The 10,191-nt window shown below is 38.5% G+C and overlaps 1 pseudogene; it reads left to right on the forward strand.

Annotated features, from left to right (window-relative positions):
* The first annotated feature begins 643 nt into the window (after positions 1–643).
* On the forward strand, positions 644–1,599 carry LOC113084601 (potassium voltage-gated channel subfamily C member 2 pseudogene; annotated as a pseudogene).
* The last annotated feature ends 8,592 nt before the right edge of the window (positions 1,600–10,191 follow it).

A 10,191-nucleotide genomic window follows, 5' to 3' on the forward strand; every position in this document is an offset into this window, starting at 1 on the left:
CATGATGCACGACACAGAATATTTAATATTTATGATTAAGAATCAAATGTAACTAGTTAGAAACTATTTGCTATGTATGTATACAGGTGCCATCAGTTGTCTTCTTATGAATGACTTGTTTGTCATTGAGTCAGTTTTGCTGAAGCAAAGGAAGCCCTTCGTTACCAAACACCAAGTAAAAATAGGGATATAAGTCATTCCCAAAAAGTTAAACCTTAAACTGTTTGTTACTTTAAAACTAACCTCCATCTGGGAGATCACAGGGATATGCAACAAGTTAACAGATCAAATATTCACATAGGTCAGATTTATCAGAGAAAAGCTGTTGCTATCAAACATAGTTTACTTGATCAGCTGAGTCTGTGTAATGATGAAGGGACAGATCATTGATGGAAGGTTTCCGAAGAAATGTCATGTTCCCAAAAGATCTAGTAAAATACAAAAATACAGTAGTTTATTTTGATACTTAGTGTGACTGCTGTATTTTGTAGTTTATTTTGATGCACTTAAAATTAAGGTATTTATTAAAATATCTTAATTTTGATGTATCTCTGGCCAACCATACATATGACGTCATTTGTATATTAATATATTGATGTCGAATGCCACTGATGAGAAAGGGTGTGTCCGTGAGAGAGAGAGAGAGAGACGTGGAGAGAGAGAGAGCGCGCGCGCGTGCTCTTGTTGCTCCGAAGCGCGAGCCGCAGGTGGTGATGATGGATCGATAGAACGAAGAGCTGCGGCTTTCTTTCACCTGTCCGCGCGCTCGGTTCGATCCGTCACTTCAATGAGGCTGTTCGTGAACTATTGGAGTACTCCAGGTAAGCCACAGCAGCACCGTAGAGTAACGTTACTCCCCTCGCGTCATGTCTCACTCTGAGAGATGGGCAAGTTCGACGAGCACGAGAGGGTGATCCTCAACGTCGGGGGCACGAGGCACGAAACCTACCGGACCACGTTGAGGACCCTGCCGGGCACGCGTCTGGCCCTTCTCGCCTCCGAGTCGGACCTCGAGTCGGTTCTAGACCAACTGCAACAAGTCCCGGGCTTCATCGAGTACAACGCGCGCAGCAACGAGTACTTCTTCGACCGGCATCCAGGTGTCTTCGCCTACGTGCTCAACTATTACCGGACCGGTAAGCTGCACTGTCCGGCGGACGTGTGCGGGCCGCTGTTCGAGGAGGAGCTGTCCTTCTGGGGCATCGATGAGACGGACGTGGAGCCGTGCTGCTGGATGACCTACCGACAGCACCGGGATGCCGAGGAGGCGCTGGAGGTGTTCGAGATGAACGTGGACAACGACGAGGACGACGAGTACGGCAAGCGGCTGGGCATCGAGGAAGTGGTGTCCGCGGACGGTACCGTCTGCAGGTGGAGGAAGTGGCAGCCGGTCATCTGGAACCTGTTCGAGGACCCGTACTCCTCCAGAGCCGCTCGGGTAAGAGCGCAGCGCGGAGTCGCCAAACGGTTACGCGTGGCTCCTTTGCGCGCTTGCGCTTCCAAACAACGCCAAAACTCATGTATGCATGCACACAAGTCTGTTTTGTGTTTAAGTTCCCGTGCATACTAGTAAAATGCGTTAAATGCGATAAAACTGGATGTTACTAAGTGCTTGTGCGTGCATCTAAACCAGTTCGTTTCCAAAACACGCCAAATCTCATGCAAGTCTGTTTTGTATTTAAATTCCCTGTGCATAGTAGTAAACGTGCTGGAGTTGTGTGATGAGAGAGAGTCTTATCTACTTGAATTGGGAGTGTTACCAAGTGCTTGTGCATGCATCTAAACCAGTGCGTTATGATTAGATGGAGAGGTGTTAAGATCAAATCATGACAGACTTGGCGAACACATCACAGACCGCGCATGCATGAGTGTTTTTCATCTAAAGATATGCATTGGTAACAGTACATTTCTCCAGGCAAGGCATTTTATCCTCTGTTAAAGCAGCCTTGGTTAAATTTGGCCTGATCAAGGGAGAGAAAAGAATCGTAGCCCTCCCACACGTATGTGACAGAACAATGGAATGGAGGTTATTTTGCGTTAGTCGCCTTTTGAAATGTTTTAATTAACTGATTGGTTGGAGGAGGCAGTTTACATCAGTGGAAAAGAAAAAGATGAATTATTGAGATTGTTGCAGGCAAATTCAGATGCACTGTAGAGATCAGCCATATAACATTTGAAAGACCTTTTTCTTTGTGCTGCTTTGGTTTCTGAATAACTTCTTTTTTGCTCTGATTATATGCAGACCAAGGAGATAGATATCTGCTATCAGTTTTTTTTTAGTTTAAAATTCTTGTTTTTATTGTTAGTTGTTGGAGTTTTTTTTTATGTATACATTTTACCGTCATATTTGAAATGGAAGTTGTTTCTTTGAAAATGCTAGTTTTATTTAGAGAAACAATGACAGTTTAGCCAAAGAGAGACTGGTCTTCACATTAAAGGAGTAGTTCACCAAAAAATTAACGTTTGCTGATAATGTCATCACCCTCAGGTCATCCAAGATGTAGATGAGTTTGTTTTTTCATCAGATCTGGAGAAATGTAGCATTGTATCACTTGCTCACTAATGGATGCTCTGCAGTGAATGGGTGCCGTCAGAATGAGAGTCCAAACAGCTGATAAAAACATCACAATAATCCACAGCACTCCAGTCCATCATTTACTTCTGGCTAAAATACAAATCCTCTAAATTGCTTTCTTCAGTGAAAAAGTCAACTCTTCTGACTCGGGCGAAAGGAATCTGCACAGATTGACAAAAAATGTTTTTGGTTGGATTTTGAAAACAGGAGATGGACTTTTTCACTGGAGGAAGCGTTGTTATGGATTAGATTCAGATTTTGGCAAGCAATTATTTGAAGTTAAAAACATACTCCTAATGGATCTGTTTTTCACAAACATGCAGCTTTTGGTCTGCAGAGGATCCATTGGTGAGCAAGTGATGCAATGCTACATTTTCTCCAAATCTGGTGAAGAAACAAACTCCTCTACATCTCGAATGACCTGAGGGTGAGGACTATTTCAGCAAATTGTCATGTTGGGTGAACTATTCCTTTAATGTTGGGTAATTCTTCAGCTGGTCTGTGGTCAGTGAATGCACATAACAGAAATGGGTTAACTGGTCCAATCTTGGTTGATTTAATAATTTTTACCTGCAGAGGTGGACCAAACGAGGAGGCGATGTGCTCCTGTTGATCTAATCAATAATTAATTGTTTCTCTAAACGAAGAGTCTACTGAATACATTTTTAATGAACAGAAACTGTGACCTTGGCACAAATCGTCTACCAGATAATAATTCTTGTGTGTGTGTGTTTGTGTTTTGACGCGCGTGCCGTAGCCACTTAAGAGGTTAACACTGGCGCACGTCTGTGGATGCTGCGCCGAGACCGTTTCCATGGTGACCCGATCGCTCATCGGCCGCCCGTGTTCATTCAGAGCGGCGATTGATCTCAGGAATCCAGTCGAGTGCGAACCCTGCGCGTGTCTGCTGCTTTCCTCTGGCGCTGTCGAAAACGAGTGTTTATGACATGTTGTGTGTGGATGATTCATATGCTGGAAGAATAACACGGTCATACAGAACGTGTGTGTGTGTGTGTGTTTATGTGGGCACAGATGATCTGAATGCTGATGCTGGCAGCCGGTGTCTTGCAGCTTAAACTTTCCTGTCAGTCATTTCTTTAGATCAGTCGGCGAGCGCTGATTATAATGTGGAGTTTTGTGTGTGTTGAGGCTGTGGGCATCTTCGTGGGATGTTAGTGTCCATGTGCGGTTACAGTAATGAAACAATCTTTTGAGAACAAGCCTTGAGTTGATGATGATGATGATGATGAGTGCAAAATGTCTTTGCAAACACAATATTAACTACCATATTTTCCGGACTATAAGTCCTGCGACTTATAGTCAGGTGCGACTTATTTATCAAAATTAATTTGACATGAACCAAATTAGGCGCGATATGTGAACGGCCCCTTATTCATTCATTCATTATTTTTTGCTTGCATACATCTTCAAATATGCCGTGGAGAATCACAGAAAGTGACCAAATTAGGTTTTATTGTGAACTTTTTTTTTTTTGCGAAATTGGAATATAATTTTTATTTATCGAATAATTAGAGCAGAATGAATATTCAAATGTTCGACTATCTGTGCACACCCCTAATTTTATTAAAATAAATGTCTTGGTGAGCAGCTGAAACATCTTTCGAAAACATTGAGAATCTTAAAGGAGCAGTTCACACATGGTTCGCATGGCTTTAAAAATTTCTTAATTTTTTTTAAGCTGACATGATACATCATTCAAAACCCATTTTTCAACCACAGTATGACACATGTCTGTGTGAAACAGAATAATTAACTAAAGATGTAGAAAATTCACCTTAAAATGATCCTGATCTGTGTGATGTTTGTTCTTTAGGACACAAAGATATTTTGAAGAAACATTTAAGGCCCAAAGAACATTGAGAGAACAAGCCTTGAGTTGGTGTAATTGATGATGAAGGTACTTTTTAGTTGCATTAACAAGGATTAAATGAGTAGTAATAGTTTTTTGGCTGATTGCATAGTTTAAGTTTATATGTACATAAACCAGTGTTTTCAGTCCAAAGTCCAAAATTAGCATCTTCCTCAGAGTGCACCGTTTATAGGCTCTGCGTGTCTTTTTTAGGGCAAGACAGTAATTACAGATCTGTCTTTCTGGAGGCTGATGGGAGGACACTGCGAACCGCTGTAGGTGTAAACCACCGGAGAGAACGAGAGAGATGCGTTTGGTGGAGAAATTAAGCCCAACGCACGGTGCCGTGTTAAACAGGTACCGCTGGATCAGGCTTTCATGTCGACCTCGTGTGAATCTTTCACACGTGTATTAGCGAGCTCATTTTGGCCGGTCTGAAATGCGCGACTGTCTTTTGTGTTGGGATAATTGCACGGCTGGCTTTTTCCTGTATCTGCACAAACTGCTTTCAAGTCCTCCGCTGAAACCGGTCCGTGGCTTCAAAAGAGTAACACGGGCTTAATGAAGCCGTTCAGACCACCGTGGCAAATTACACAAACACACACGCACTCGCTGCTGTCACTAATCGCTGATTAAATAGCAAATCAAACTTTGTTTTTGTGCTGTTGTACAGATGCTGAACTCCAGCCAGCCCGTATCACACATAATCGCCTACGTTCACCCTTAGATGACACTGAAAACAAAGCCGCTCTACTAATATTTAGCGATAATGGAGGAAACTTTTTAAGCTTTCTAATGCACTTATAACAGCCAGATCAAACACTGAGAAATGATGCATTTGCACAGTAAAGTCATGCATCATCAGCCAGTGCTTCACGCAGAGGTCTGGAATGACCTGAAGAAACAGAACAAGCTGAGAAAGAGCGAAACCTAAAACCAGAAGAACTGTGGCAACGTCTCCAAGATGTTTCAAGAGACCTACCTCCAAAGCTACCTGAGAAACTATGCACAAGTTCACCGAGGGCAATACCTGCTTTAAATGCAAAGGACGGTCACACCAAATGTTGATTTGACTTAGTTAACAGAAGTTAATTGAAGAAGAAAAGCTATTTATAGCATTATTTTTGACCGCATCCTCATTTTACACAAGCATTTTTACACAAGTGCCTTTAAACTTCATTGGATGGGTCATCAGATGCCCATTTTCCACAAGTTGATTTGATTCTTTATGGTCTTAATGAAAAGTCTGTAATGTAGTTTGCTTAAACTTTCTCAATGGTTGTATAAAACAACAACGTTTTTACCCTGTCAAAAAACAGCAAGCTGAAATAAAAAGTGCATGTTGTGTCATATGCTCACTTTAACAGTGCTGTAGATTTGCAGGTAGGTTTCTTAAAGCATCTTGGAGACATTTCCACAGTTTTTCCGTGACTTTTTTTATAGGAAAATTACAGCACAGACACAATAATTTTATTTGAAATATATGGTAATCTCAACTTTTTAGACAACAGTCATGAAAGCTATTTAAAAGAAGATGCAGATCAGATTTTTGATGTTTCATTTCTATATAAAGACCTGACACATAATGGAAACTCGTGCTGTCCCCCCGACCAAGACATGTTTTTCTAATGTCTACATCATTTCCATCCGTTCAGACGAGATCCTGTCTTGTTTTTTTCCAGCGTCTTTCTTCTTTAAACACATCCTCTTCTCTTGTTGTGACTGTCAACTGTTCTCACGCACGCTTGTAACTTTGCTTTAGTTTATTCTTCAAAAACACAGTAAAAATAGATTGCTACCTCATGCCTGTCACGCTCGGCCCTCATGGGAGGTTATAGGGAGGTCATTCTCGTACCTCTACAACAATAACAGCTACCAGAAAGACTCTGAGCAGGAAAGAGCGTGCACTTTCCTCAAACTCGCTTCAGGTGTACAAACAGCTAAAATGAGTTGCTGTCTTCATCAATCCAAACACACACACACACAGCTCAAGGGCAGCCTGTGCTAGAGATATTACACACACACACACACTCTGGTTATCAGCTCAGTGTCTCCGTGTGGCTCTCTTTATTTGTTCGTATTTGATCAGGATTATTGTCAGTCTTCTCTTGTTCTCTGATAGCTCTGATTCTTCTGTTGTAATGTGGTGTTAGGAAGTTCTGGGTGGTTTTATTGTGTTGATATTTAAAGCTACATTAGATTTTGAAATATTGCATACGTATGTATATTGCGGTGGCTTGTGATGATTTTAATACTTAAGTGAAGTTATAAAAGGTCACTGCTTCTAACATTTTTCTTAAATACTATGTGGCCCTTGTAGGCCTGCACGATGTGTCGTTTAAGCATCGATATCGCGATGTACGAATCCACGATAGTCACATCGCAGGATGTGCGATGTAGGCGGTCGTAGTTGATCCGTTATTCATTGAAATAAGAAACATTACACGGGCCAGCTGCTCCCCGGCCCTTGACAAAATGTGATTTGCGGAGTAATTGCACAGCTTAACCATCATAGAGTGAAAGTTTATCATTGACAGGACTGAAAACACATGCAAGTTTAACAGGGCACAGAGAGAGGGAGCGCGCGAAAGAGACCGATAGACAGAGAGCGCGTGAGAGAGACACAGAGAGAGAGAGCGCGCGAGAGAGAGACAGACAGAGTACATTAGAAGTACCAATGTTTATAGAAATGTATATGGATTTATTTTGCATGTAATGTTTTTTTTATGAATATATATGTATTTTTGTTTTGTTTGTTTCTATTCTGCTATGTACAATGCTTTGGCAATATGTACCTTTGCATGCCAATAAAGCAATATGAATTAAATTGAGAGAGAGAGAGAGAGAGAGAGAGAGACCGAGAGAGAGAGAGCCGTTTTCAAAACAACACAAGCAATTTCTTGCTCTCTCTCCCTCGCGCATAATTAATCAATTGACACGATGGTGTCGATGTTTAAATCATTTAAAATGAGAATGTTAAGTGTGCTCACCCCATTTTTGTTTGTAGGAAAAAATATCGCAATATATATCGCAGAAAAATAAAATATCGCAATGTCATTTTTTTCCCAATATTGTGCAGCCCTAGGCCCTTGTTTCTATGTGGGTTGCTAGGATCTGCTTCTTTAGTGGTTTTTAAATGTAATTGGATTTGTTATTATTGTAAAAATTAAATTCCAGTTGACAATTTTGATAATTTGGCCAGAAATTGTGATGATGATGATAAAAATAATGGTGTTTTTATTGTTATTCTGAATACCAGTGATAATAATAACAATAATTGTAATTAATTATAATAATAATAATGTGATAGCCAATTTCACATGTGATATTTTCAAAGTTGCTGTGCTTGTGTAGCACTGCACAATTTGGCCAATATTAATTGTGATATCAATAATAATAATGATTATTATTATTACTAATAGTACTACTAGTACGGAATAAAAAATATATTTTACATATTTAATGTTGTAAAATTTCACTAAAATAAAGTTGAGTATTTAAGAAAAATAATATAATTATAATAAATAATTGTAATCCATATGGTGATTGAGTTTTATTTCATGTAGTACTAAGGTGTTCTGGGTGGTTTTCTATTGATCCGAATCAAAATAATACACAATTAACACTAAAAGCTTTCAGATTTCAGGCTCTTCGTCTTTACTCCCTTTTTCTGTTTGTTGTGTCTTTCTATGTTCCTTTTCTTCCCTTTCTCTTTTTACTCTCTCATATTTTTAGGTGATGTTTTGGACGGTGTGTCCCTTTCTGTCTGCAGTCTTCAGATCATAATATTTCTCCAAACTGGGACAAACCCGATCCAATGATGGAGATCCGGACGTCTGATCCGAGTGACCCGTGTGTCCTTTTCCGTCAGATTACTGAATCAGCTTTGCCTCCGAACGGCTCGTCTTTCTCCCAGAAACAGACTAAGATTTCACAGCTCCTCTTAAAAACCTTCCCCTTCTAGAGCATCTCCAGTGTCATCCTGCTTGATTTGCTGTCTCTCGGCGAGCGTAATTTAGAAATATCAGCTTGTATCTGTCATACGGTGTAGTTTACATGTCGACTGAGTCATAACGCTGACGTTTAAGACCCTTCACTCTCTGACGGTGTGTAAAAACACTCCATTAAGTGAAGGCCTCTTCACCGCCTGCTGTAATTATCCTGTTGAGTCGAGTTGAGTCCAGGTTTAACCAGCACTCTGTTAGGAGTCACTTCAGTACACGGGAACCGTCTCCTCATCTGAATGACTCTCAAAAGCCTGTGTCTGTCTGTTAGTCCAGCTGTCTGTCTGACGCTCTCGCTGTCTTCATTCATAGCTTTAGACACCAGAGCAAACTGAAAGCCTGATGCTGGTGACATTAAAATGGCTTTTGCATCCCAATGTACTTGCATAAACCCACTTATTTCTGAGTAGAACAGAGAAATATTGTCAGAAAGTAATGAAATATGGAGAATGTAATGAAAGAATCGATGCACTGTAAACCCTAAGAAGTTCACAGAACTCAAAAGTTTTAATAAAGTTAAATAAAAGTTTACATAAAATTAAAAATTACATTTCCAGTTAGCTTAAATTATCTCAATGTCATCTTATAAATATTGATATTTGTCAACTTATCATTTGGGAGTAATTCACTCAAAAGTTTCTCTATTTTTCTACTTATATAATGTTGGAAATACACTCAAATGCAGTCTTTTGCTGTCCATCCTCATCCTAACCACAGGCTCTACACTTCACCACAACAAATAAAACCAACATAACACAAACCTTGGTAAATTCTAATATAACACAACATTTAAGTAGTAACTTATGTCCCTCTGTGTTAATCTTGTGTAAAAACACACAAAATAACACTTAATTTCGACATTTATTTTCCTTGTTTTCTGCAGATGCATGATGCAAAGCATGATGGGAACTATAGTTCTATAGAAAGCGCAATTATTTTAAGTTTACCTTACTACAAATAAAATTTTGAGTTTACTGAACTTATTCAAATCAAGTCCTATAAACGTTCATTATTATTTGAGTGCAATTAACTAATTCAATTTGATTAATTTAACTGTTCAGTTTTACAGTGTAAGGAATCGGAAAATGAAAAAGATTTGTACGATAGTGAAAATAAGTGATTGGCAACTTCAGCTGAAAATATTATTATTATTGGCAATATTGTTATTACTGTAATAGTAGTAGTAATATATAAATTCTTATTGTTTTCCACATTTTATTACTACTAAAATAAAAAACTAAATACTTACTGTTATAATATTTCAGAAAAATATATTTTAATATTATTAAAATATTAAACGAAATAAGATTTCTTCTTGTAAGAGATCAGTACAAAAATAAGTAAACCGCAGATTCATTTATTTTTTATTACTACTACTACTAATAATAATAGTAAATAATTGTTGCTGTTATGATTATTGCTACAATTTTTTTTTTACAAAATTTAATATTGTAGTATTTCACTGTACGTGTATTAAAAACAATGCTGTTGTTGTTATTATTTATAGTAATAATATTTTAATTTCATTATCATGACTATTACAACTAAAATATTAAAAAGATAATTATTTCTGATATTTCACTTTAAAAGAGTATTTAGGAAACTTGTTATTCAAAATATTAAACAAGATAATTAATAGTATTGTAATATTTCATGGTAAAATAAAGAAAACTTAAGCAAAATAATACACTAATTTGGATTTACAATAACATTTTTTTCTTTATAAGAAAATAGTAATTCTT

The sequence above is a fragment of the Carassius auratus genome, unplaced genomic scaffold, assembly GCF_003368295.1.
Source record: "Carassius auratus strain Wakin unplaced genomic scaffold, ASM336829v1 scaf_tig00040400, whole genome shotgun sequence".
NCBI classification, from domain to species: domain Eukaryota; kingdom Metazoa; phylum Chordata; class Actinopteri; order Cypriniformes; family Cyprinidae; genus Carassius; species Carassius auratus.